This window comes from Eucyclogobius newberryi, unplaced genomic scaffold, assembly GCF_026437365.1.
Source record: "Eucyclogobius newberryi isolate DKJ021-1_F unplaced genomic scaffold, fEucNew1.0.hap1 SCAF_11, whole genome shotgun sequence".
Taxonomy (NCBI): Eukaryota; Metazoa; Chordata; class Actinopteri; order Gobiiformes; family Gobiidae; genus Eucyclogobius; species Eucyclogobius newberryi.
Genome location: NW_027315735.1, coordinates 11,178,336 through 11,200,729, shown reverse-complemented (window position 1 = coordinate 11,200,729; position 22,394 = coordinate 11,178,336). Strand labels below are relative to the sequence as shown.

General features: G+C 44.9%; 31 non-coding genes across 31 annotated transcripts; 11 read left to right on the top strand and 20 right to left on the bottom strand.

Moving 5' to 3' along the window:
- Window positions 1–1,336: 1,336 nt before the first annotated feature.
- Window positions 1,337–1,418, bottom strand: trnal-aag (transfer RNA leucine (anticodon AAG)). Its single transcript has one exon. It is a non-coding gene; the product is annotated as a tRNA-Leu (tRNA).
- A 176-nt stretch (window positions 1,419–1,594) lies between these two features.
- Window positions 1,595–1,666, top strand: trnae-uuc (transfer RNA glutamic acid (anticodon UUC)). The gene has a single exon. It is a non-coding gene; the product is annotated as a tRNA-Glu (tRNA).
- Window positions 1,667–2,568: 902 nt separating this feature from the next.
- Window positions 2,569–2,640, bottom strand: trnaw-cca (transfer RNA tryptophan (anticodon CCA)). The gene has a single exon. It is a non-coding gene; the product is annotated as a tRNA-Trp (tRNA).
- Window positions 2,641–3,335: 695 nt separating this feature from the next.
- trnal-aag (transfer RNA leucine (anticodon AAG)) lies at window positions 3,336–3,417 on the bottom strand. Its single transcript has one exon. It is a non-coding gene; the product is annotated as a tRNA-Leu (tRNA).
- Window positions 3,418–3,593: 176 nt separating this feature from the next.
- trnae-uuc (transfer RNA glutamic acid (anticodon UUC)) lies at window positions 3,594–3,665 on the top strand. Its single transcript has one exon. It is a non-coding gene; the product is annotated as a tRNA-Glu (tRNA).
- A 902-nt stretch (window positions 3,666–4,567) lies between these two features.
- trnaw-cca (transfer RNA tryptophan (anticodon CCA)) lies at window positions 4,568–4,639 on the bottom strand. Its single transcript has one exon. It is a non-coding gene; the product is annotated as a tRNA-Trp (tRNA).
- Window positions 4,640–5,334: 695 nt separating this feature from the next.
- On the bottom strand, window positions 5,335–5,416 carry trnal-aag (transfer RNA leucine (anticodon AAG)). The gene has a single exon. It is a non-coding gene; the product is annotated as a tRNA-Leu (tRNA).
- A 176-nt stretch (window positions 5,417–5,592) lies between these two features.
- On the top strand, window positions 5,593–5,664 carry trnae-uuc (transfer RNA glutamic acid (anticodon UUC)). The gene has a single exon. It is a non-coding gene; the product is annotated as a tRNA-Glu (tRNA).
- A 904-nt stretch (window positions 5,665–6,568) lies between these two features.
- On the bottom strand, window positions 6,569–6,640 carry trnaw-cca (transfer RNA tryptophan (anticodon CCA)). Its single transcript has one exon. It is a non-coding gene; the product is annotated as a tRNA-Trp (tRNA).
- Window positions 6,641–7,335: 695 nt separating this feature from the next.
- trnal-aag (transfer RNA leucine (anticodon AAG)) lies at window positions 7,336–7,417 on the bottom strand. The gene has a single exon. It is a non-coding gene; the product is annotated as a tRNA-Leu (tRNA).
- Window positions 7,418–7,593: 176 nt separating this feature from the next.
- trnae-uuc (transfer RNA glutamic acid (anticodon UUC)) lies at window positions 7,594–7,665 on the top strand. The gene has a single exon. It is a non-coding gene; the product is annotated as a tRNA-Glu (tRNA).
- A 904-nt stretch (window positions 7,666–8,569) lies between these two features.
- Window positions 8,570–8,641, bottom strand: trnaw-cca (transfer RNA tryptophan (anticodon CCA)). The gene has a single exon. It is a non-coding gene; the product is annotated as a tRNA-Trp (tRNA).
- A 695-nt stretch (window positions 8,642–9,336) lies between these two features.
- trnal-aag (transfer RNA leucine (anticodon AAG)) lies at window positions 9,337–9,418 on the bottom strand. The gene has a single exon. It is a non-coding gene; the product is annotated as a tRNA-Leu (tRNA).
- A 177-nt stretch (window positions 9,419–9,595) lies between these two features.
- Window positions 9,596–9,667, top strand: trnae-uuc (transfer RNA glutamic acid (anticodon UUC)). Its single transcript has one exon. It is a non-coding gene; the product is annotated as a tRNA-Glu (tRNA).
- Window positions 9,668–10,571: 904 nt separating this feature from the next.
- On the bottom strand, window positions 10,572–10,643 carry trnaw-cca (transfer RNA tryptophan (anticodon CCA)). The gene has a single exon. It is a non-coding gene; the product is annotated as a tRNA-Trp (tRNA).
- Window positions 10,644–11,338: 695 nt separating this feature from the next.
- trnal-aag (transfer RNA leucine (anticodon AAG)) lies at window positions 11,339–11,420 on the bottom strand. The gene has a single exon. It is a non-coding gene; the product is annotated as a tRNA-Leu (tRNA).
- A 177-nt stretch (window positions 11,421–11,597) lies between these two features.
- On the top strand, window positions 11,598–11,669 carry trnae-uuc (transfer RNA glutamic acid (anticodon UUC)). The gene has a single exon. It is a non-coding gene; the product is annotated as a tRNA-Glu (tRNA).
- A 1,671-nt stretch (window positions 11,670–13,340) lies between these two features.
- trnal-aag (transfer RNA leucine (anticodon AAG)) lies at window positions 13,341–13,422 on the bottom strand. Its single transcript has one exon. It is a non-coding gene; the product is annotated as a tRNA-Leu (tRNA).
- A 176-nt stretch (window positions 13,423–13,598) lies between these two features.
- Window positions 13,599–13,670, top strand: trnae-uuc (transfer RNA glutamic acid (anticodon UUC)). The gene has a single exon. It is a non-coding gene; the product is annotated as a tRNA-Glu (tRNA).
- Window positions 13,671–14,574: 904 nt separating this feature from the next.
- trnaw-cca (transfer RNA tryptophan (anticodon CCA)) lies at window positions 14,575–14,646 on the bottom strand. Its single transcript has one exon. It is a non-coding gene; the product is annotated as a tRNA-Trp (tRNA).
- A 695-nt stretch (window positions 14,647–15,341) lies between these two features.
- Window positions 15,342–15,423, bottom strand: trnal-aag (transfer RNA leucine (anticodon AAG)). Its single transcript has one exon. It is a non-coding gene; the product is annotated as a tRNA-Leu (tRNA).
- Window positions 15,424–15,599: 176 nt separating this feature from the next.
- On the top strand, window positions 15,600–15,671 carry trnae-uuc (transfer RNA glutamic acid (anticodon UUC)). The gene has a single exon. It is a non-coding gene; the product is annotated as a tRNA-Glu (tRNA).
- Window positions 15,672–16,574: 903 nt separating this feature from the next.
- Window positions 16,575–16,646, bottom strand: trnaw-cca (transfer RNA tryptophan (anticodon CCA)). Its single transcript has one exon. It is a non-coding gene; the product is annotated as a tRNA-Trp (tRNA).
- A 695-nt stretch (window positions 16,647–17,341) lies between these two features.
- Window positions 17,342–17,423, bottom strand: trnal-aag (transfer RNA leucine (anticodon AAG)). Its single transcript has one exon. It is a non-coding gene; the product is annotated as a tRNA-Leu (tRNA).
- A 176-nt stretch (window positions 17,424–17,599) lies between these two features.
- On the top strand, window positions 17,600–17,671 carry trnae-uuc (transfer RNA glutamic acid (anticodon UUC)). The gene has a single exon. It is a non-coding gene; the product is annotated as a tRNA-Glu (tRNA).
- Window positions 17,672–18,575: 904 nt separating this feature from the next.
- trnaw-cca (transfer RNA tryptophan (anticodon CCA)) lies at window positions 18,576–18,647 on the bottom strand. Its single transcript has one exon. It is a non-coding gene; the product is annotated as a tRNA-Trp (tRNA).
- A 695-nt stretch (window positions 18,648–19,342) lies between these two features.
- Window positions 19,343–19,424, bottom strand: trnal-aag (transfer RNA leucine (anticodon AAG)). The gene has a single exon. It is a non-coding gene; the product is annotated as a tRNA-Leu (tRNA).
- A 176-nt stretch (window positions 19,425–19,600) lies between these two features.
- trnae-uuc (transfer RNA glutamic acid (anticodon UUC)) lies at window positions 19,601–19,672 on the top strand. The gene has a single exon. It is a non-coding gene; the product is annotated as a tRNA-Glu (tRNA).
- Window positions 19,673–20,576: 904 nt separating this feature from the next.
- On the bottom strand, window positions 20,577–20,648 carry trnaw-cca (transfer RNA tryptophan (anticodon CCA)). The gene has a single exon. It is a non-coding gene; the product is annotated as a tRNA-Trp (tRNA).
- A 695-nt stretch (window positions 20,649–21,343) lies between these two features.
- On the bottom strand, window positions 21,344–21,425 carry trnal-aag (transfer RNA leucine (anticodon AAG)). The gene has a single exon. It is a non-coding gene; the product is annotated as a tRNA-Leu (tRNA).
- A 176-nt stretch (window positions 21,426–21,601) lies between these two features.
- trnae-uuc (transfer RNA glutamic acid (anticodon UUC)) lies at window positions 21,602–21,673 on the top strand. The gene has a single exon. It is a non-coding gene; the product is annotated as a tRNA-Glu (tRNA).
- Window positions 21,674–22,394: the final 721 nt, after the last annotated feature.

The following is a 22,394-nucleotide window of genomic DNA, read 5'->3' as shown; positions in this document are numbered from 1 at the left end:
ATAGGAAAAATTGCAACTTTGACCAAAAATCCGGAGAAAAATACACGCCGGAATACCAAAAGCAACAGCAAGAATCACACGAGGGGGGGGCGGACGGACCCCTGAATGATGCAAATCGGACAAGAAATGCGACCAGCGAAACTGTGCAAAAAAAATACGTTTCTATAATGATTCTCAAACCATGTTCCGTGTGCATGGAACTTTAGATATCAATTACAGGCGCCGATTTGCGACACGGCACTGCAAGCCCTTGAGTCTTTGCGATGGTGGTATAGTGGTAAGCATAGCTGCCTTCCAAGCAGTTGACCCGGGTTTGATTCCCGCATGCATCGCATGCTTTACTTTTGATTTATACTTGTGTATATGCAGTTTCATTCACAACTAAAGCTCTCAGAGGGCAATGGCCAAACTGTCAAACAGTTGAGTATTAGAGGCCAATACAAATGACGTGCATTTGAACTAATCCTCTTGGCAGGTCGCATCATTGCGGAGTGACAGGTATGAAACAGCCCCAAAACATGAATGAGTGAATGCTGGTCACCCACTATAACAAGAATCAATAAAGTACATGAGCCTGACGTGATTTGAACACACAACCTTCAGATCTAGAGTCAGACGCGCTACCGTTGCGCCACAGAGTCAGCCCGAGGAGTCCGGTCCTACGGCGCTGTGTGTCGTTGTAGAGGAAACGCTCAAAAAAGCTATTTTCAAAATCAAAAAGGTTTTCTGGCAATTGTCAGTGAACAAAATTCCCAAACTACAAGCGTACTTCGGTGGTAAGGTGCAACATAGCATTTTAGCCTAAGTTCACGATGTTTATAACACATCAGATTATTCAGCAACGCCTTGACAGGGATGACTAATGAGGCCAAAGAGTTATTTTGGGGTCTCCCCACGTAGATTTAAATGCCGAGAGTAATGGCTTCTTCTGCTCAAGTGTGTGATGGGATTTTGTTTACTTTGCCAGTGCCCCATTTTTAAGCCTATGGCTTTTGATTTCTTTATTTCGAGCGATCGATCAATCAATCGATCGATCTTTGCAAAGTAAATAAGTATTCAACTGCAGACTCTTGATTGACATTGCCATCCCTCTGAACTTTACAACTATGCGCTTGGGCCTCAAAACTACTCCTAGGTTTCGGATCCTGCCAACAACGTGGTTTATGTTGTTCCCGTACGGGCCCCTGCTGGCAGGCCATTTGGAGGAAGTAAAGAATCCCTGGTTGGTTTATGACCAGGGCCAAATTTAGAAAATATATTTCATGATAGCTAAACTCAAACGGAAGACATCACACAGCCTGCTAACTTCCTTGCTCTCGACGCTTGGCGTGAGAACTGGCAGCTGTGGGATTTGAACCCACGCCTCCGAAGAGACTGGAGCCTTAATCCAGCGCCTTAGACCACTCGGCCACGCTACCTGTTGCACTGTTGAAAGCCTCATCAGCTTGACGGGTTCTAACCAAGCAGTGTATGTGATCTTTGCAACGTGGATCTGATGACGCTGCTTTCTAAGAGACCACGATTGCCCTCAGAAGTTCGAAACACATAATCACGGAAGTGGCTCGGTAAATCGACCAATAGAACCAGCAATTGTTCCCATATGGTCTAGCGGTTAGGATTCCTGGTTTTCACCCAGGTGGCCCGGGTTCAACTCCCGGTATGGGAAAGTTTTTGTGGCAAGCTTCCTTTTTATTAATCCCTCATGAGGGTAATTTATTATCTGCGTTCGTTCGACCCGTCCTTCAGACCTTCAAAGTCCTTTCTCTAGCTCTCCCTCCTCTCTCTTTGTTTTTATTTGTCACTCTCCCTTCTTTTATTTGTTTTTTTTTTTAAATACGGTATAGCGTAAAAAACACATACTTTGAAGACGTACAAATACAGTAGGTGGCGGTAAATGCACCTTTTCAGTTGGCGGCCACCCGCCATTAAAAGTAACACAACAACAAAGACTTCATGCGCAAACTCTGGAAGTGTAACTGAAATCCCGCCACTCTAAAATATAGGAAAAATTGCAACTTTGACCAAAAATCCGGAGAAAAATACACGCCGGAATACCAAAAGCAACAGCAAGAATCACACGAGGGGGGGGGCGGACGGACCCCTGAATGATGCAAATCGGACAAGAAATGCGACCAGCGAAACTGTGCAAAAAAACACGTTTCTATAATGATTCTCAAACCATGTTCCGTGTGCATGGAACTTTAGATATCAATTACAGGCGCCGATTTGCGACACGGCACTGCAAGCCCTTGAGTCTTTGCGATGGTGGTATAGTGGTAAGCATAGCTGCCTTCCAAGCAGTTGACCCGGGTTTGATTCCCGCATGCATCGCATGCTTTACTTTTGATTTATACTTGTGTATATGCAGTTTCATTCACAACTAAAGCTCTCAGAGGGCAACGGCCAAACTGTCAAACAGTTGAGTATTAGAGGCCAATACAAATGACGTGCATTTGAACTAATCCTCTTGGCAGGTCGCATCATTGCGGATTGACAGGTATGAAACAGCCCCAAAACATGAATGAGTGAATGCTGGTCACCCACTATAACAAGAATCAATAAAGTACATGACCCTGATGTGATTTGAACACGCAACCTTCAGATCTGGAGTCAGACGCGCTACCGTTGCGCCACAGAGTCAGCCCGAGGAATCCGGTCCTACGGCGCTGTGTGTCGTTGTAGAGGAAACGCTCAAAAAAGCTATTTTCAAAATCAAAAAGGTTTTCTGGCAATTGTCAGTGAACAAAATTCCCAAACTACAAGCGTACTTCGGTGGTAAGGTGCAACATAGCATTTTAGCCTAAATTCACGATGTTTATAACACATCAGATTATTCAGCAACGCCTTGACAGGGATGACTAATGAGGCCAAAGAGTTATTTTGGGGTCTCCCCACGTAGATTTAAATGCCGAGAGTAATGGCTTCTTCTGCTCAAGTGTGTGATGGGATTTTGTTTACTTTGCCAGTGCCCCATTTTTAAGCCTATGGCTTTTGATTTCTTTCTTTCGAGCGATCGATCAATCAATCGATCGATCTTTGCAAAGTAAATAAGTATTCAACTGCAGACTCTTGATTGACATTGCCATCCCTCTGAACTTTACAACTATGCGCTTGGGCCTCAAAACTACTCCTAGGTTTCGGATCCTGCCAACAACGTGGTTTATGTTGTTCCCGTACGGGCCCCTGCTGGCAGGCCATTTGGAGGAAGTAAAGAATCCCTGGTTGGTTTATGACCAGGGCCAAATTTAGAAAATATATTTCATGATAGCTAAACTCAAACGGAAGACATCACACAGCCTGCTAACTTCCTTGCTCTCGACGCTTGGCGTGAGAACTGGCAGCTGTGGGATTTGAACCCACGCCTCCGAAGAGACTGGAGCCTTAATCCAGCGCCTTAGACCACTCGGCCACGCTACCTGTTGCACTGGTGAAAGCCTCATCAGCTTGACGGGTTCTAACCAAGCAGTGTATGTGATCTTTGCAACGTGGATCTGATGACGCTGCTTTCTAAGAGACCACGATTGCCCTCAGAAGTTCGAAACACATAATCACGGAAGTGGCTCGGTAAATCGACCAATAGAACCAGCAATTGTTCCCATATGGTCTAGCGGTTAGGATTCCTGGTTTTCACCCAGGTGGCCCGGGTTCAACTCCCGGTATGGGAAAGTTTTTGTGGCAAGCTTCCTTTTTATTAATCCCTCATGAGGGTAATTTATTATCTGCGTTCGTTCGACCCGTCCTTCAGACCTTCAAAGTCCTTTCTCTAGCTCTCCCTCCTCTCTCTTTGTTTTTATTTGTCACTCTCCCTTCTTTTATTTGTTTTTTTTTTTAAATACGGTATAGCGTAAAAAACACATACTTTGAAGACGTACAAATACAGTAGGTGGCGGTAAATGCACCTTTTCAGTTGGCGGCCACCCGCCATTAAAAGTAACACAACAACAAAGACTTCATGCGCAAACTCTGGAAGTGTAACTGAAATCCCGCCACTCTAAAATATAGGAAAAATTGCAACTTTGACCAAAAATCCGGAGAAAAATACACGCCGGAATACCAAAAGCAACAGCAAGAATCACACGAGGGGGGGGGCGGACGGACCCCTGAATGATGCAAATCGGACAAGAAATGCGACCAGCGAAACTGTGCAAAAAAACACGTTTCTATAATGATTCTCAAACCATGTTCCGTGTGCATGGAACTTTAGATATCAATTACAGGCGCCGATTTGCGACACGGCACTGCAAGCCCTTGAGTCTTTGCGATGGTGGTATAGTGGTAAGCATAGCTGCCTTCCAAGCAGTTGACCCGGGTTTGATTCCCGCATGCATCGCATGCTTTACTTTTGATTTATACTTGTGTATATGCAGTTTCATTCACAACTAAAGCTCTCAGAGGGCAACGGCCAAACTGTCAAACAGTTGAGTATTAGAGGCCAATACAAATGACGTGCATTTGAACTAATCCTCTTGGCAGGTCGCATCATTGCGGATTGACAGGTATGAAACAGCCCCAAAACATGAATGAGTGAATGCTGGTCACCCACTATAACAAGAATCAATAAAGTACATGACCCTGATGTGATTTGAACACGCAACCTTCAGATCTGGAGTCAGACGCGCTACCGTTGCGCCACAGAGTCAGCCCGAGGAATCCGGTCCTACGGCGCTGTGTGTCGTTGTAGAGGAAACGCTCAAAAAAGCTATTTTCAAAATCAAAAAGGTTTTCTGGCAATTGTCAGTGAACAAAATTCCCAAACTACAAGCGTACTTCGGTGGTAAGGTGCAACATAGCATTTTAGCCTAAATTCACGATGTTTATAACACATCAGATTATTCAGCAACGCCTTGACAGGGATGACTAATGAGGCCAAAGAGTTATTTTGGGGTCTCCCCACGTAGATTTAAATGCCGAGAGTAATGGCTTCTTCTGCTCAAGTGTGTGATGGGATTTTGTTTACTTTGCCAGTGCCCCATTTTTAAGCCTATGGCTTTTGATTTCTTTCTTTCGAGCGATCGATCAATCAATCGATCGATCTTTGCAAAGTAAATAAGTATTCAACTGCAGACTCTTGATTGACATTGCCATCCCTCTGAACTTTACAACTATGCGCTTGGGCCTCAAAACTACTCCTAGGTTTCGGATCCTGCCAACAACGTGGTTTATGTTGTTCCCGTACGGGCCCCTGCTGGCAGGCCATTTGGAGGAAGTAAAGAATCCCTGGTTGGTTTATGACCAGGGCCAAATTTAGAAAATATATTTCATGATAGCTAAACTCAAACGGAAGACATCACACAGCCTGCTAACTTCCTTGCTCTCGACGCTTGGCGTGAGAACTGGCAGCGGTGGGATTTGAACCCACGCCTCCAAAGAGACTGGAGCCTTAATCCAGCGCCTTAGACCACTCGGCCACGCTACCTGTTGCACTGTTGAAAGCCTCATCAGCTTGACCGGTTCTAACCAAGCAGTGTATGTGATCTTTGCAACGTGGATCTGATGACGCTGCTTTCTAAGAGACCACGATTGCCCTCAGAAGTTCGAAACACATAATCACGGAAGTGGCTCGGTAAATCGACCAATAGAACCAGCAATTGTTCCCAAATGGTCTAGCGGTTAGGATTCCTGGTTTTCACCCAGGTGGCCCGGGTTCAACTCCCGGTATGGGAAAGTTTTTGTGGCAAGCTTCCTTTTTATTAATCCCTCATGAGGGTAATTTATTATCTGCGTTCGTTCGACCCGTCCTTCAGACCTTCAAAGTCCTTTCTCTATCTCTCCCTCCTCTCTCTTTGTTTTTATTTGTCACTCTCCCTTCTTTTATTTTTTTTTTTTTTTAAATACGGTATAGCGTAAAAAACACATACTTTGAAGACGTACAAATACAGTAGGTGGCGGTAAATGCACCTTTTCAGTTGGCGGCCACCCGCCATTAAAAGTAACACAACAACAAAGACTTCATGCGCAAACTCTGGAAGTGTAACTGAAATCCCGCCACTCTAAAATATAGGAAAAATTGCAACTTTGACCAAAAATCCGGAGAAAAATACACGCCGGAATACCAAAAGCAACAGCAAGAATCACACGAGGGGGGGGGGGCGGACGGACCCCTGAATGATGCAAATCGGACAAGAAATGCGACCAGCGAAACTGTGCAAAAAAACACGTTTCTATAATGATTCTCAAACCATGTTCCGTGTGCATGGAACTTTAGATATCAATTACAGGCGCCGATTTGCGACACGGCACTGCAAGTCCTTGAGTCTTTGCGATGGTGGTATAGTGGTAAGCATAGCTGCCTTCCAAGCAGTTGACCCGGGTTTGATTCCCGCATGCATCGCATGCTTTACTTTTGATTTATACTTGTGTATATGCAGTTTCATTCACAACTAAAGCTCTCAGAGGGCAACGGCCAAACTGTCAAACAGTTGAGTATTAGAGGCCAATACAAATGACGTGCATTTGAACTAATCCTCTTGGCAGGTCGCATCATTGCGGATTGACAGGTATGAAACAGCCCCAAAACATGAATGAGTGAATGCTGGTCACCCACTATAACAAGAATCAATAAAGTACATGACCCTGATGTGATTTGAACACGCAACCTTCAGATCTGGAGTCAGACGCGCTACCGTTGCGCCACAGAGTCAGCCCGAGGAATCCGGTCCTACGGCGCTGTGTGTCGTTGTAGAGGAAACGCTCAAAAAAGCTATTTTCAAAATCAAAAAGGTTTTCTGGCAATTGTCAGTGAACAAAATTCCCAAACTACAAGCGTACTTCGGTGGTAAGGTGCAACATAGCATTTTAGCCTAAATTCACGATGTTTATAACACATCAGATTATTCAGCAACGCCTTGACAGGGATGACTAATGAGGCCAAAGAGTTATTTTGGGGTCTCCCCACGTAGATTTAAATGCCGAGAGTAATGGCTTCTTCTGCTCAAGTGTGTGATGGGATTTTGTTTACTTTGCCAGTGCCCCATTTTTAAGCCTATGGCTTTTGATTTCTTTCTTTCGAGCGATCGATCAATCAATCGATCGATCTTTGCAAAGTAAATAAGTATTCAACTGCAGACTCTTGATTGACATTGCCATCCCTCTGAACTTTACAACTATGCGCTTGGGCCTCAAAACTACTCCTAGGTTTCGGATCCTGCCAACAACGTGGTTTATGTTGTTCCCGTACGGGCCCCTGCTGGCAGGCCATTTGGAGGAAGTAAAGAATCCCTGGTTGGTTTATGACCAGGGCCAAATTTAGAAAATATATTTCATGATAGCTAAACTCAAACGGAAGACATCACACAGCCTGCTAACTTCCTTGCTCTCGACGCTTGGCGTGAGAACTGGCAGCGGTGGGATTTGAACCCACGCCTCCAAAGAGACTGGAGCCTTAATCCAGCGCCTTAGACCACTCGGCCACGCTACCTGTTGCACTGTTGAAAGCCTCATCAGCTTGACCGGTTCTAACCAAGCAGTGTATGTGATCTTTGCAACGTGGATCTGATGACGCTGCTTTCTAAGAGACCACGATTGCCCTCAGAAGTTCGAAACACATAATCACGGAAGTGGCTCGGTAAATCGACCAATAGAACCAGCAATTGTTCCCAAATGGTCTAGCGGTTAGGATTCCTGGTTTTCACCCAGGTGGCCCGGGTTCAACTCCCGGTATGGGAAAGTTTTTGTGGCAAGCTTCCTTTTTATTAATCCCTCATGAGGGTAATTTATTATCTGCGTTCGTTCGACCCGTCCTTCAGACCTTCAAAGTCCTTTCTCTATCTCTCCCTCCTCTCTCTTTGTTTTTATTTGTCACTCTCCCTTCTTTTATTTTTTTTTTTTTTTAAATACGGTATAGCGTAAAAAACACATACTTTGAAGACGTACAAATACAGTAGGTGGCGGTAAATGCACCTTTTCAGTTGGCGGCCACCCGCCATTAAAAGTAACACAACAACAAAGACTTCATGCGCAAACTCTGGAAGTGTAACTGAAATCCCGCCACTCTAAAATATAGGAAAAATTGCAACTTTGACCAAAAATCCGGAGAAAAATACACGCCGGAATACCAAAAGCAACAGCAAGAATCACACGAGGGGGGGGGGGCGGACGGACCCCTGAATGATGCAAATCGGACAAGAAATGCGACCAGCGAAACTGTGCAAAAAAACACGTTTCTATAATGATTCTCAAACCATGTTCCGTGTGCATGGAACTTTAGATATCAATTACAGGCGCCGATTTGCGACACGGCACTGCAAGTCCTTGAGTCTTTGCGATGGTGGTATAGTGGTAAGCATAGCTGCCTTCCAAGCAGTTGACCCGGGTTTGATTCCCGCATGCATCGCATGCTTTACTTTTGATTTATACTTGTGTATATGCAGTTTCATTCACAACTAAAGCTCTCAGAGGGCAATGGCCAAACTGTCAAACAGTTGAGTATTAGAGGCCAATACAAATGACGTGCATTTGAACTAATCCTCTTGGCAGGTCGCATCATTGCGGAGTGACAGGTATGAAACAGCCCCAAAACATGAATGAGTGAATGCTGGTCACCCACTATAACAAGAATCAATAAAGTACATGACCCTGACGTGATTTGAACACGCAACCTTCAGATCTGGAGTCAGACGCGCTACCGTTGCGCCACAGAGTCAGCCCGAGGAGTCTGGTCCTACGGCGCTGTGTGTCGTTGTAGAGGAAACGCTCAAAAAAGCTATTTTCAAAATCAAAAAGGTTTTCTGGCAATTGTCAGTGAACAAAATTCCCAAACTACAAGCGTACTTCGGTGGTAAGGTGCAACATAGCATTTTAGCCTAAGTTCACGATGTTTATAACACATCAGATTATTCAGCAACGCCTTGACAGGGATGACTAATGAGGCCAAAGAGTTATTTTGGGGTCTCCCCACGTAGATTTAAATGCCGAGAGTAATGGCTTCTTCTGCTCAAGTGTGTGATGGGATTTTGTTTACTTTGCCAGTGCCCCATTTTTAAGCCTATGGCTTTTGATTTCTTTCTTTCGAGCGATCGATCAATCAATCGATCGATATTTGCAAAGTAAATAAGTATTCAACTGCAGACTCTTGATTGACATTGCCATCCCTCTGAACTTTACAACTATGCGCTTGGGCCTCAAAACTACTCCTAGGTTTCGGATCCTGCCAACAACGTGGTTTATGTTGTTCCCGTACGGGCCCCTGCTGGCAGGCCATTTGGAGGAAGTAAAGAATCCCTGGTTGGTTTATGACCAGGGCCAAATTTAGAAAATATATTTCATGATAGCTAAACTCAAACGGAAGACATCACACAGCCTGCTAACTTCCTTGCTCTCGACGCTTGGCGTGAGAACTGGCAGCGGTGGGATTTGAACCCACGCCTCCGAAGAGACTGGAGCCTTAATCCAGCGCCTTAGACCACTCGGCCACGCTACCTGTTGCACTGTTGAAAGCCTCATCAGCTTGACCGGTTCTAACCAAGCAGTGTATGTGATCTTTGCAACGTGGATCTGATGACGCTGCTTTCTAAGAGACCACGATTGCCCTCAGAAGTTCGAAACACATAATCACGGAAGTGGCTCGGTAAATCGACCAATAGAACCAGCAATTGTTTCCCATATGGTCTAGCGGTTAGGATTCCTGGTTTTCACCCAGGTGGCCCGGGTTCAACTCCCGGTATGGGAAAGTCTTTGTGGTAAGCTTCCCTTTTATTAATCCCTCATGAGGGTAATTTATTATCTGCGTTCGTTCGACCCGTCCTTCAGACCTTCAAAGTCCTTTCTCTAGCTCTCCCTCCTCTCTCTTTGTTTTTATTTGTCACTCTCCCTTCTTTTATTTGTTTTTTTTTTTTAAATACGGTATAGCGTAAAAAACACATACTTTGAAGACGTACAAATACAGTAGGTGGCGGTAAATGCACCTTTTCAGTTGGCGGCCACCCGCCATTAAAAGTAACACAACAACAAAGACTTCATGCGCAAACTCTGGAAGTGTAACTGAAATCCCGCCACTCTAAAATATAGGAAAAATTGCAACTTTGACCAAAAATCCGGAGAAAAATACACGCCGGAATACCAAAAGCAACAGCAAGAATCACACGAGGGGGGGGGGCGGACGGACCCCTGAATGATGCAAATCGGACAAGAAATGCGACCAGCGAAACTGTGCAAAAAAACACGTTTCTATAATGATTCTCAAACCATGTTCCGTGTGCATGGAACTTTAGATATCAATTACAGGCGCCAATTTGCGACACGGCACTGCAAGCCCTTGAGTCTTTGCGATGGTGGTATAGTGGAAAGCATAGCTGCCTTCCAAGCAGTTGACCCGGGTTTGATTCCCGCATGCATCGCATGCTTTACTTTTGATTTATACTTGTGTATATGCAGTTTCATTCACAACTAAAGCTCTCAGAGGGCAATGGCCAAACTGTCAAACAGTTGAGTATTAGAGGCCAATACAAATGACGTGCATTTGAACTAATCCTCTTGGCAGGTCGCATCATTGCGGAGTGACAGGTATGAAACAGCCCCAAAACATGAATGAGTGAATGCTGGTCACCCACTATAACAAGAATCAATAAAGTACATGACCCTGACGTGATTTGAACACGCAACCTTCAGATCTGGAGTCAGACGCGCTACCGTTGCGCCACAGAGTCAGCCCGAGGAGTCTGGTCCTACGGCGCTGTGTGTCGTTGTAGAGGAAACGCTCAAAAAAGCTATTTTCAAAATCAAAAAGGTTTTCTGGCAATTGTCAGTGAACAAAATTCCCAAACTACAAGCGTACTTCGGTGGTAAGGTGCAACATAGCATTTTAGCCTAAGTTCACGATGTTTATAACACATCAGATTATTCAGCAACGCCTTGACAGGGATGACTAATGAGGCCAAAGAGTTATTTTGGGGTCTCCCCACGTAGATTTAAATGCCGAGAGTAATGGCTTCTTCTGCTCAAGTGTGTGATGGGATTTTGTTTACTTTGCCAGTGCCCCATTTTTAAGCCTATGGCTTTTGATTTCTTTCTTTCGAGCGATCGATCAATCAATCGATCGATATTTGCAAAGTAAATAAGTATTCAACTGCAGACTCTTGATTGACATTGCCATCCCTCTGAACTTTACAACTATGCGCTTGGGCCTCAAAACTACTCCTAGGTTTCGGATCCTGCCAACAACGTGGTTTATGTTGTTCCCGTACGGGCCCCTGCTGGCAGGCCATTTGGAGGAAGTAAAGAATCCCTGGTTGGTTTATGACCAGGGCCAAATTTAGAAAATATATTTCATGATAGCTAAACTCAAACGGAAGACATCACACAGCCTGCTAACTTCCTTGCTCTCGACGCTTGGCGTGAGAACTGGCAGCGGTGGGATTTGAACCCACGCCTCCGAAGAGACTGGAGCCTTAATCCAGCGCCTTAGACCACTCGGCCACGCTACCTGTTGCACTGTTGAAAGCCTCATCAGCTTGACCGGTTCTAACCAAGCAGTGTATGTGATCTTTGCAACGTGGATCTGATGACGCTGCTTTCTAAGAGACCACGATTGCCCTCAGAAGTTCGAAACACATAATCACGGAAGTGGCTCGGTAAATCGACCAATAGAACCAGCAATTGTTTCCCATATGGTCTAGCGGTTAGGATTCCTGGTTTTCACCCAGGTGGCCCGGGTTCAACTCCCGGTATGGGAAAGTCTTTGTGGTAAGCTTCCCTTTTATTAATCCCTCATGAGGGTAATTTATTATCTGCGTTCGTTCGACCCGTCCTTCAGACCTTCAAAGTCCTTTCTCTAGCTCTCCCTCCTCTCTCTTTGTTTTTATTTGTCACTCTCCCTTCTTTTATTTGTTTTTTTTTTTTAAATACGGTATAGCGTAAAAAACACATACTTTGAAGACGTACAAATACAGTAGGTGGCGGTAAATGCACCTTTTCAGTTGGCGGCCACCCGCCATTAAAAGTAACACAACAACAAAGACTTCATGCGCAAACTCTGGAAGTGTAACTGAAATCCCGCCACTCTAAAATATAGGAAAAATTGCAACTTTGACCAAAAATCCGGAGAAAAATACACGCCGGAATACCAAAAGCAACAGCAAGAATCACACGAGGGGGGGGGGCGGACGGACCCCTGAATGATGCAAATCGGACAAGAAATGCGACCAGCGAAACTGTGCAAAAAAACACGTTTCTATAATGATTCTCAAACCATGTTCCGTGTGCATGGAACTTTAGATATCAATTACAGGCGCCAATTTGCGACACGGCACTGCAAGCCCTTGAGTCTTTGCGATGGTGGTATAGTGGAAAGCATAGCTGCCTTCCAAGCAGTTGACCCGGGTTTGATTCCCGCATGCATCGCATGCTTTACTTTTGATTTATACTTGTGTATATGCAGTTTCATTCACAACTAAAGCTCTCAGAGGGCAATGGCCAAACTGTCAAACAGTTGAGTATTAGAGGCCAATACAAATGACGTGCATTTGAACTAATCCTCTTGGCAGGTCGCATCATTGCGGAGTGACAGGTATGAAACAGCCCCAAAACATGAATGAGTGAATGCTGGTCACCCACTATAACAAGAATCAATAAAGTACATGAGCCTGACGTGATTTGAACACACAACCTTCAGATCTAGAGTCAGACGCGCTACCGTTGCGCCACAGAGTCAGCCCGAGGAGTCCGGTCCTACGGCGCTGTGTGTCGTTGTAGAGGAAACGCTCAAAAAAGCTATTTTCAAAATCAAAAAGGTTTTCTGGCAATTGTCAGTGAACAAAATTCCCAAACTACAAGCGTACTTCGGTGGTAAGGTGCAACATAGCATTTTAGCCTAAGTTCACGATGTTTATAACACATCAGATTATTCAGCAACGCCTTGACAGGGATGACTAATGAGGCCAAAGAGTTATTTTGGGGTCTCCCCACGTAGATTTAAATGCCGAGAGTAATGGCTTCTTCTGCTCAAGTGTGTGATGGGATTTTGTTTACTTTGCCAGTGCCCCATTTTTAAGCCTATGGCTTTTGATTTCTTTATTTCGAGCGATCGATCAATCAATCGATCGATCTTTGCAAAGTAAATAAGTATTCAACTGCAGACTCTTGATTGACATTGCCATCCCTCTGAACTTTACAACTATGCGCTTGGGCCTCAAAACTACTCCTAGGTTTCGGATCCTGCCAACAACGTGGTTTATGTTGTTCCCGTACGGGCCCCTGCTGGCAGGCCATTTGGAGGAAGTAAAGAATCCCTGGTTGGTTTATGACCAGGGCCAAATTTAGAAAATATATTTCATGATAGCTAAACTCAAACGGAAGACATCACACAGCCTGCTAACTTCCTTGCTCTCGACGCTTGGCGTGAGAACTGGCAGCGGTGGGATTTGAACCCACGCCTCCGAAGAGACTGGAGCCTTAATCCAGCGCCTTAGACCACTCGGCCACGCTACCTGTTGCACTGTTGAAAGCCTCATCAGCTTGACGGGTTCTAACCAAGCAGTGTATGTGATCTTTGCAACGTGGATCTGATGACGCTGCTTTCTAAGAGACCACGATTGCCCTCAGAAGTTCGAAACACATAATCACGGAAGTGGCTCGGTAAATCGACCAATAGAACCAGCAATTGTTCCCATATGGTCTAGCGGTTAGGATTCCTGGTTTTCACCCAGGTGGCCCGGGTTCAACTCCCGGTATGGGAAAGTTTTTGTGGCAAGCTTCCTTTTTATTAATCCCTCATGAGGGTAATTTATTATCTGCGTTCGTTCGACCCGTCCTTCAGACCTTCAAAGTCCTTTCTCTATCTCTCCCTCCTCTCTCTTTGTTTTTATTTGTCACTCTCCCTTCTTTTATTTTTTTTTTTTTTTAAATACGGTATAGCGTAAAAAACACATACTTTGAAGACGTACAAATACAGTAGGTGGCGGTAAATGCACCTTTTCAGTTGGCGGCCACCCGCCATTAAAAGTAACACAACAACAAAGACTTCATGCGCAAACTCTGGAAGTGTAACTGAAATCCCGCCACTCTAAAATATAGGAAAAATTGCAACTTTGACCAAAAATCCGGAGAAAAATACACGCCGGAATACCAAAAGCAACAGCAAGAATCACACGAGGGGGGGGGGGCGGACGGACCCCTGAATGATGCAAATCGGACAAGAAATGCGACCAGCGAAACTGTGCAAAAAAACACGTTTCTATAATGATTCTCAAACCATGTTCCGTGTGCATGGAACTTTAGATATCAATTACAGGCGCCGATTTGCGACACGGCACTGCAAGTCCTTGAGTCTTTGCGATGGTGGTATAGTGGTAAGCATAGCTGCCTTCCAAGCAGTTGACCCGGGTTTGATTCCCGCATGCATCGCATGCTTTACTTTTGATTTATACTTGTGTATATGCAGTTTCATTCACAACTAAAGCTCTCAGAGGGCAATGGCCAAACTGTCAAACAGTTGAGTATTAGAGGCCAATACAAATGACGTGCATTTGAACTAATCCTCTTGGCAGGTCGCATCATTGCGGAGTGACAGGTATGAAACAGCCCCAAAACATGAATGAGTGAATGCTGGTCACCCACTATAACAAGAATCAATAAAGTACATGACCCTGACGTGATTTGAACACGCAACCTTCAGATCTGGAGTCAGACGCGCTACCGTTGCGCCACAGAGTCAGCCCGAGGAGTCTGGTCCTACGGCGCTGTGTGTCGTTGTAGAGGAAACGCTCAAAAAAGCTATTTTCAAAATCAAAAAGGTTTTCTGGCAATTGTCAGTGAACAAAATTCCCAAACTACAAGCGTACTTCGGTGGTAAGGTGCAACATAGCATTTTAGCCTAAGTTCACGATGTTTATAACACATCAGATTATTCAGCAACGCCTTGACAGGGATGACTAATGAGGCCAAAGAGTTATTTTGGGGTCTCCCCACGTAGATTTAAATGCCGAGAGTAATGGCTTCTTCTGCTCAAGTGTGTGATGGGATTTTGTTTACTTTGCCAGTGCCCCATTTTTAAGCCTATGGCTTTTGATTTCTTTCTTTCGAGCGATCGATCAATCAATCGATCGATATTTGCAAAGTAAATAAGTATTCAACTGCAGACTCTTGATTGACATTGCCATCCCTCTGAACTTTACAACTATGCGCTTGGGCCTCAAAACTACTCCTAGGTTTCGGATCCTGCCAACAACGTGGTTTATGTTGTTCCCGTACGGGCCCCTGCTGGCAGGCCATTTGGAGGAAGTAAAGAATCCCTGGTTGGTTTATGACCAGGGCCAAATTTAGAAAATATATTTCATGATAGCTAAACTCAAACGGAAGACATCACACAGCCTGCTAACTTCCTTGCTCTCGACGCTTGGCGTGAGAACTGGCAGCGGTGGGATTTGAACCCACGCCTCCGAAGAGACTGGAGCCTTAATCCAGCGCCTTAGACCACTCGGCCACGCTACCTGTTGCACTGTTGAAAGCCTCATCAGCTTGACCGGTTCTAACCAAGCAGTGTATGTGATCTTTGCAACGTGGATCTGATGACGCTGCTTTCTAAGAGACCACGATTGCCCTCAGAAGTTCGAAACACATAATCACGGAAGTGGCTCGGTAAATCGACCAATAGAACCAGCAATTGTTCCCATATGGTCTAGCGGTTAGGATTCCTGGTTTTCACCCAGGTGGCCCGGGTTCAACTCCCGGTATGGGAAAGTTTTTGTGGCAAGCTTCCTTTTTATTAATCCCTCATGAGGGTAATTTATTATCTGCGTTCGTTCGACCCGTCCTTCAGACCTTCAAAGTCCTTTCTCTATCTCTCCCTCCTCTCTCTTTGTTTTTATTTGTCACTCTCCCTTCTTTTATTTTTATTTTTTTTAAATACGGTATAGCGTAAAAAACACATACTTTGAAGACGTACAAATACAGTAGGTGGCGGTAAATGCACCTTTTCAGTTGGCGGCCACCCGCCATTAAAAGTAACACAACAACAAAGACTTCATGCGCAAACTCTGGAAGTGTAACTGAAATCCCGCCACTCTAAAATATAGGAAAAATTGCAACTTTGACCAAAAATCCGGAGAAAAATACACGCCGGAATACCAAAAGCAACAGCAAGAATCACACGAGGGGGGGGGGGCGGACGGACCCCTGAATGATGCAAATCGGACAAGAAATGCGACCAGCGAAACTGTGCAAAAAAACACGTTTCTATAATGATTCTCAAACCATGTTCCGTGTGCATGGAACTTTAGATATCAATTACAGGCGCCGATTTGCGACACGGCACTGCAAGCCCTTTAGTCTTTGCGATGGTGGTATAGTGGTAAGCATAGCTGCCTTCCAAGCAGTTGACCCGGGTTTGATTCCCGCATGCATCGCATGCTTTACTTTTGATTTATACTTGTGTATATGCAGTTTCATTCACAACTAAAGCTCTCAGAGGGCAATGGCCAAACTGTCAAACAGTTGAGTATTAGAGGCCAATACAAATGACGTGCATTTGAACTAATCCTCTTGGCAGGTCGCATCATTGCGGATTGACAGGTATGAAACAGCCCCAAAACATGAATGAGTGAATGCTGGTCACCCACTATAACAAGAATCAATAAAGTACATGACCCTGATGTGATTTGAACACGCAACCTTCAGATCTGGAGTCAGACGCGCTACCGTTGCGCCACAGAGTCAGCCCGAGGAGTCCGGTCCTACGGCGCTGTGTGTCGTTGTAGAGGAAACGCTCAAAAAAGCTATTTTCAAAATCAAAAAGGTTTTCTGGCAATTGTCAGTGAACAAAATTCCCAAACTACAAGCGTACTTCGGTGGTAAGGTGCAACATAGCATTTTAGCCTAAGTTCACGATGTTTATAACACATCAGATTATTCAGCAACGCCTTGACAGGGATGACTAATGAGGCCAAAGAGTTATTTTGGGGTCTCCCCACGTAGATTTAAATGCCGAGAGTAATGGCTTCTTCTGCTCAAGTGTGTGATGGGATTTTGTTTACTTTGCCAGTGCCCCATTTTTAAGCCTATGGCTTTTGATTTCTTTCTTTCGAGCGATCGATCAATCAATCGATCGATCTTTGCAAAGTAAATAAGTATTCAACTGCAGACTCTTGATTGACATTGCCATCCCTCTGAACTTTACAACTATGCGCTTGGGCCTCAAAACTACTCCTAGGTTTCGGATCCTGCCAACAACGTGGTTTATGTTGTTCCCGTACGGGCCCCTGCTGGCAGGCCATTTGGAGGAAGTAAAGAATCCCTGGTTGGTTTATGACCAGGGCCAAATTTAGAAAATATATTTCATGATAGCTAAACTCAAACGGAAGACATCACACAGCCTGCTAACTTCCTTGCTCTCGACGCTTGGCGTGAGAACTGGCAGCGGTGGGATTTGAACCCACGCCTCCAAAGAGACTGGAGCCTTAATCCAGCGCCTTAGACCACTCGGCCACGCTACCTGTTGCACTGTTGAAAGCCTCATCAGCTTGACCGGTTCTAACCAAGCAGTGTATGTGATCTTTGCAACGTGGATCTGATGACGCTGCTTTCTAAGAGACCACGATTGCCCTCAGAAGTTCGAAACACATAATCACGGAAGTGGCTCGGTAAATCGACCAATAGAACCAGCAATTGTTCCCAAATGGTCTAGCGGTTAGGATTCCTGGTTTTCACCCAGGTGGCCCGAGTTCAACTCCCGGTATGGGAAAGTTTTTGTGGCAAGCTTCCTTTTTATTAATCCCTCATGAGGGTAATTTATTATCTGCGTTCGTTCGACCCGTCCTTCAGACCTTCAAAGTCCTTTCTCTATCTCTCCCTCCTCTCTCTTTGTTTTTATTTGTCACTCTCCCTTCTTTTATTTTTTTTTTTTTTTAAATACGGTATAGCGTAAAAAACACATACTTTGAAGACGTACAAATACAGTAGGTGGCGGTAAATGCACCTTTTCAGTTGGCGGCCACCCGCCATTAAAAGTAACACAACAACAAAGACTTCATGCGCAAACTCTGGAAGTGTAACTGAAATCCCGCCACTCTAAAATATAGGAAAAATTGCAACTTTGACCAAAAATCCGGAGAAAAATACACGCCGGAATACCAAAAGCAACAGCAAGAATCACACGAGGGGGGGGGGGCGGACGGACCCCTGAATGATGCAAATCGGACAAGAAATGCGACCAGCGAAACTGTGCAAAAAAACACGTTTCTATAATGATTCTCAAACCATGTTCCGTGTGCATGGAACTTTAGATATCAATTACAGGCGCCGATTTGCGACACGGCACTGCAAGTCCTTGAGTCTTTGCGATGGTGGTATAGTGGTAAGCATAGCTGCCTTCCAAGCAGTTGACCCGGGTTTGATTCCCGCATGCATCGCATGCTTTACTTTTGATTTATACTTGTGTATATGCAGTTTCATTCACAACTAAAGCTCTCAGAGGGCAATGGCCAAACTGTCAAACAGTTGAGTATTAGAGGCCAATACAAATGACGTGCATTTGAACTAATCCTCTTGGCAGGTCGCATCATTGCGGAGTGACAGGTATGAAACAGCCCCAAAACATGAATGAGTGAATGCTGGTCACCCACTATAACAAGAATCAATAAAGTACATGACCCTGACGTGATTTGAACACGCAACCTTCAGATCTGGAGTCAGACGCGCTACCGTTGCGCCACAGAGTCAGCCCGAGGAGTCTGGTCCTACGGCGCTGTGTGTCGTTGTAGAGGAAACGCTCAAAAAAGCTATTTTCAAAATCAAAAAGGTTTTCTGGCAATTGTCAGTGAACAAAATTCCCAAACTACAAGCGTACTTCGGTGGTAAGGTGCAACATAGCATTTTAGCCTAAGTTCACGATGTTTATAACACATCAGATTATTCAGCAACGCCTTGACAGGGATGACTAATGAGGCCAAAGAGTTATTTTGGGGTCTCCCCACGTAGATTTAAATGCCGAGAGTAATGGCTTCTTCTGCTCAAGTGTGTGATGGGATTTTGTTTACTTTGCCAGTGCCCCATTTTTAAGCCTATGGCTTTTGATTTCTTTCTTTCGAGCGATCGATCAATCAATCGATCGATATTTGCAAAGTAAATAAGTATTCAACTGCAGACTCTTGATTGACATTGCCATCCCTCTGAACTTTACAACTATGCGCTTGGGCCTCAAAACTACTCCTAGGTTTCGGATCCTGCCAACAACGTGGTTTATGTTGTTCCCGTACGGGCCCCTGCTGGCAGGCCATTTGGAGGAAGTAAAGAATCCCTGGTTGGTTTATGACCAGGGCCAAATTTAGAAAATATATTTCATGATAGCTAAACTCAAACGGAAGACAACACACAGCCTGCTAACTTCCTTGCTCTCGACGCTTGGCGTGAGAACTGGCAGCGGTGGGATTTGAACCCACGCCTCCGAAGAGACTGGAGCCTTAATCCAGCGCCTTAGACCACTCGGCCACGCTACCTGTTGCACTGTTGAAAGCCTCATCAGCTTGACCGGTTCTAACCAAGCAGTGTATGTGATCTTTGCAACGTGGATCTGATGACGCTGCTTTCTAAGAGACCACGATTGCCCTCAGAAGTTCGAAACACATAATCACGGAAGTGGCTCGGTAAATCGACCAATAGAACCAGCAATTGTTCCCATATGGTCTAGCGGTTAGGATTCCTGGTTTTCACCCAGGTGGCCCGGGTTCAACTCCCGGTATGGGAAAGTTTTTGTGGCAAGCTTCCTTTTTATTAATCCCTCATGAGGGTAATTTATTATCTGCGTTCGTTCGACCCGTCCTTCAGACCTTCAAAGTCCTTTCTCTATCTCTCCCTCCTCTCTCTTTGTTTTTATTTGTCACTCTCCCTTCTTTTATTTTTTTTTTTTTTTAAATACGGTATAGCGTAAAAAACACATACTTTGAAGACGTACAAATACAGTAGGTGGCGGTAAATGCACCTTTTCAGTTGGCGGCCACCCGCCATTAAAAGTAACACAACAACAAAGACTTCATGCGCAAACTCTGGAAGTGTAACTGAAATCCCGCCACTCTAAAATATAGGAAAAATTGCAACTTTGACCAAAAATCCGGAGAAAAATACACGCCGGAATACCAAAAGCAACAGCAAGAATCACACGAGGGGGGGGGGGCGGACGGACCCCTGAATGATGCAAATCGGACAAGAAATGCGACCAGCGAAACTGTGCAAAAAAACACGTTTCTATAATGATTCTCAAACCATGTTCCGTGTGCATGGAACTTTAGATATCAATTACAGGCGCCGATTTGCGACACGGCACTGCAAGCCCTTGAGTCTTTGCGATGGTGGTATAGTGGTAAGCATAGCTGCCTTCCAAGCAGTTGACCCGGGTTTGATTCCCGCATGCATCGCATGCTTTACTTTTGATTTATACTTGTGTATATGCAGTTTCATTCACAACTAAAGCTCTTAGAGGGCAATGGCCAAACTGTCAAACAGTTGAGTATTAGAGGCCAATACAAATGACGTGCATTTGAACTAATCCTCTTGGCAGGTCGCATCATTGCGGAGTGACAGGTATGAAACAGCCCCAAAACATGAATGAGTGAATGCTGGTCACCCACTATAACAAGAATCAATAAAGTACATGACCCTGACGTGATTTGAACACGCAACCTTCAGATCTGGAGTCAGACGCGCTACCGTTGCGCCACAGAGTCAGCCCGAGGAGTCCGGTCCTACGGCACTGTGTGTCGTTGTAGAGGAAACGCTCAAAAAAGCTATTTTCAAAATCAAAAAGGTTTTCTGGCAATTGTCAGTGAACAAAATTCCCAAACTACAAGCGTACTTCGGTGGTAAGGTGCAACATAGCATTTTAGCCTAAGTTCACGATGTTTATAACACATCAGATTATTCAGCAACGCCTTGACAGGGATGACTAATGAGGCCAAAGAGTTATTTTGGGGTCTCCCCACGTAGATTTAAATGCCGAGAGTAATGGCTTCTTCTGCTCAAGTGTGTGATGGGATTTTGTTTACTTTGCCAGTGCCCCATTTTTAAGCCTATGGCTTTTGATTTCTTTCTTTCGAGCGATCGATCAATCAATCGATCGATCTTTGCAAAGTAAATAAGTATTCAACTGCAGACTCTTGATTGACATTGCCATCCCTCTGAACTTTACAACTATGCGCTTGGGCCTCAAAACTACTCCTAGGTTTCGGATCCTGCCAACAACGTGGTTTATGTTGTTCCCGTACGGGCCCCTGCTGGCAGGCCATTTGGAGGAAGTAAAGAATCCCTGGTTGGTTTATGACCAGGGCCAAATTTAGAAAATATATTTCATGATAGCTAAACTCAAACGGAAGACATCACACAGCCTGCTAACTTCCTTGCTCTCGACGCTTGGCGTGAGAACTGGCAGCGGTGGGATTTGAACCCACGCCTCCGAAGAGACTGGAGCCTTAATCCAGCGCCTTAGACCACTCGGCCACGCTACCTGTTGCACTGTTGAAAGCCTCATCAGCTTGACCGGTTCTAACCAAGCAGTGTATGTGATCTTTGCAACGTGGATCTGATGACGCTGCTTTCTAAGAGACCACGATTGCCCTCAGAAGTTCGAAACACATAATCACGGAAGTGGCTCGGTAAATCGACCAATAGAACCAGCAATTGTTCCCATATGGTCTAGCGGTTAGGATTCCTGGTTTTCACCCAGGTGGCCCGGGTTCAACTCCCGGTATGGGAAAGTTTTTGTGGCAAGCTTCCTTTTTATTAATCCCTCATGAGGGTAATTTATTATCTGCGTTCGTTCGACCCGTCCTTCAGACCTTCAAAGTCCTTTCTCTATCTCTCCCTCCTCTCTCTTTGTTTTTATTTGTCACTCTCCCTTCTTTTTTTTTTTTTTTTTTTTAAATACGGTATAGCGTAAAAAACACATACTTTGAAGACGTACAAATACAGTAGGTGGCGGTAAATGCACCTTTTCAGTTGGCGGCCACCCGCCATTAAAAGTAACACAACAACAAAGACTTCATGCGCAAACTCTGGAAGTGTAACTGAAATCCCGCCACTCTAAAATATAGGAAAAATTGCAACTTTGACCAAAAATCCGGAGAAAAATACACGCCGGAATACCAAAAGCAACAGCAAGAATCACACGAGGGGGGGGGGGGGGGGGGGGGGCGGACGGACCCCTGAATGATGCAAATCGGACAAGAAATGCGACCAGCGAAACTGTGCAAAAAAACACGTTTCTATAATGATTCTCAAACCATGTTCCGTGTGCATGGAACTTTAGATATCAATTACAGGCGCCGATTTGCGACACGGCACTGCAAGCCCTTGAGTCTTTGCGATGGTGGTATAGTGGTAAGCATAGCTGCCTTCCAAGCAGTTGACCCGGGTTTGATTCCCGCATGCATCGCATGCTTTACTTTTGATTTATACTTGTGTATATGCAGTTTCAT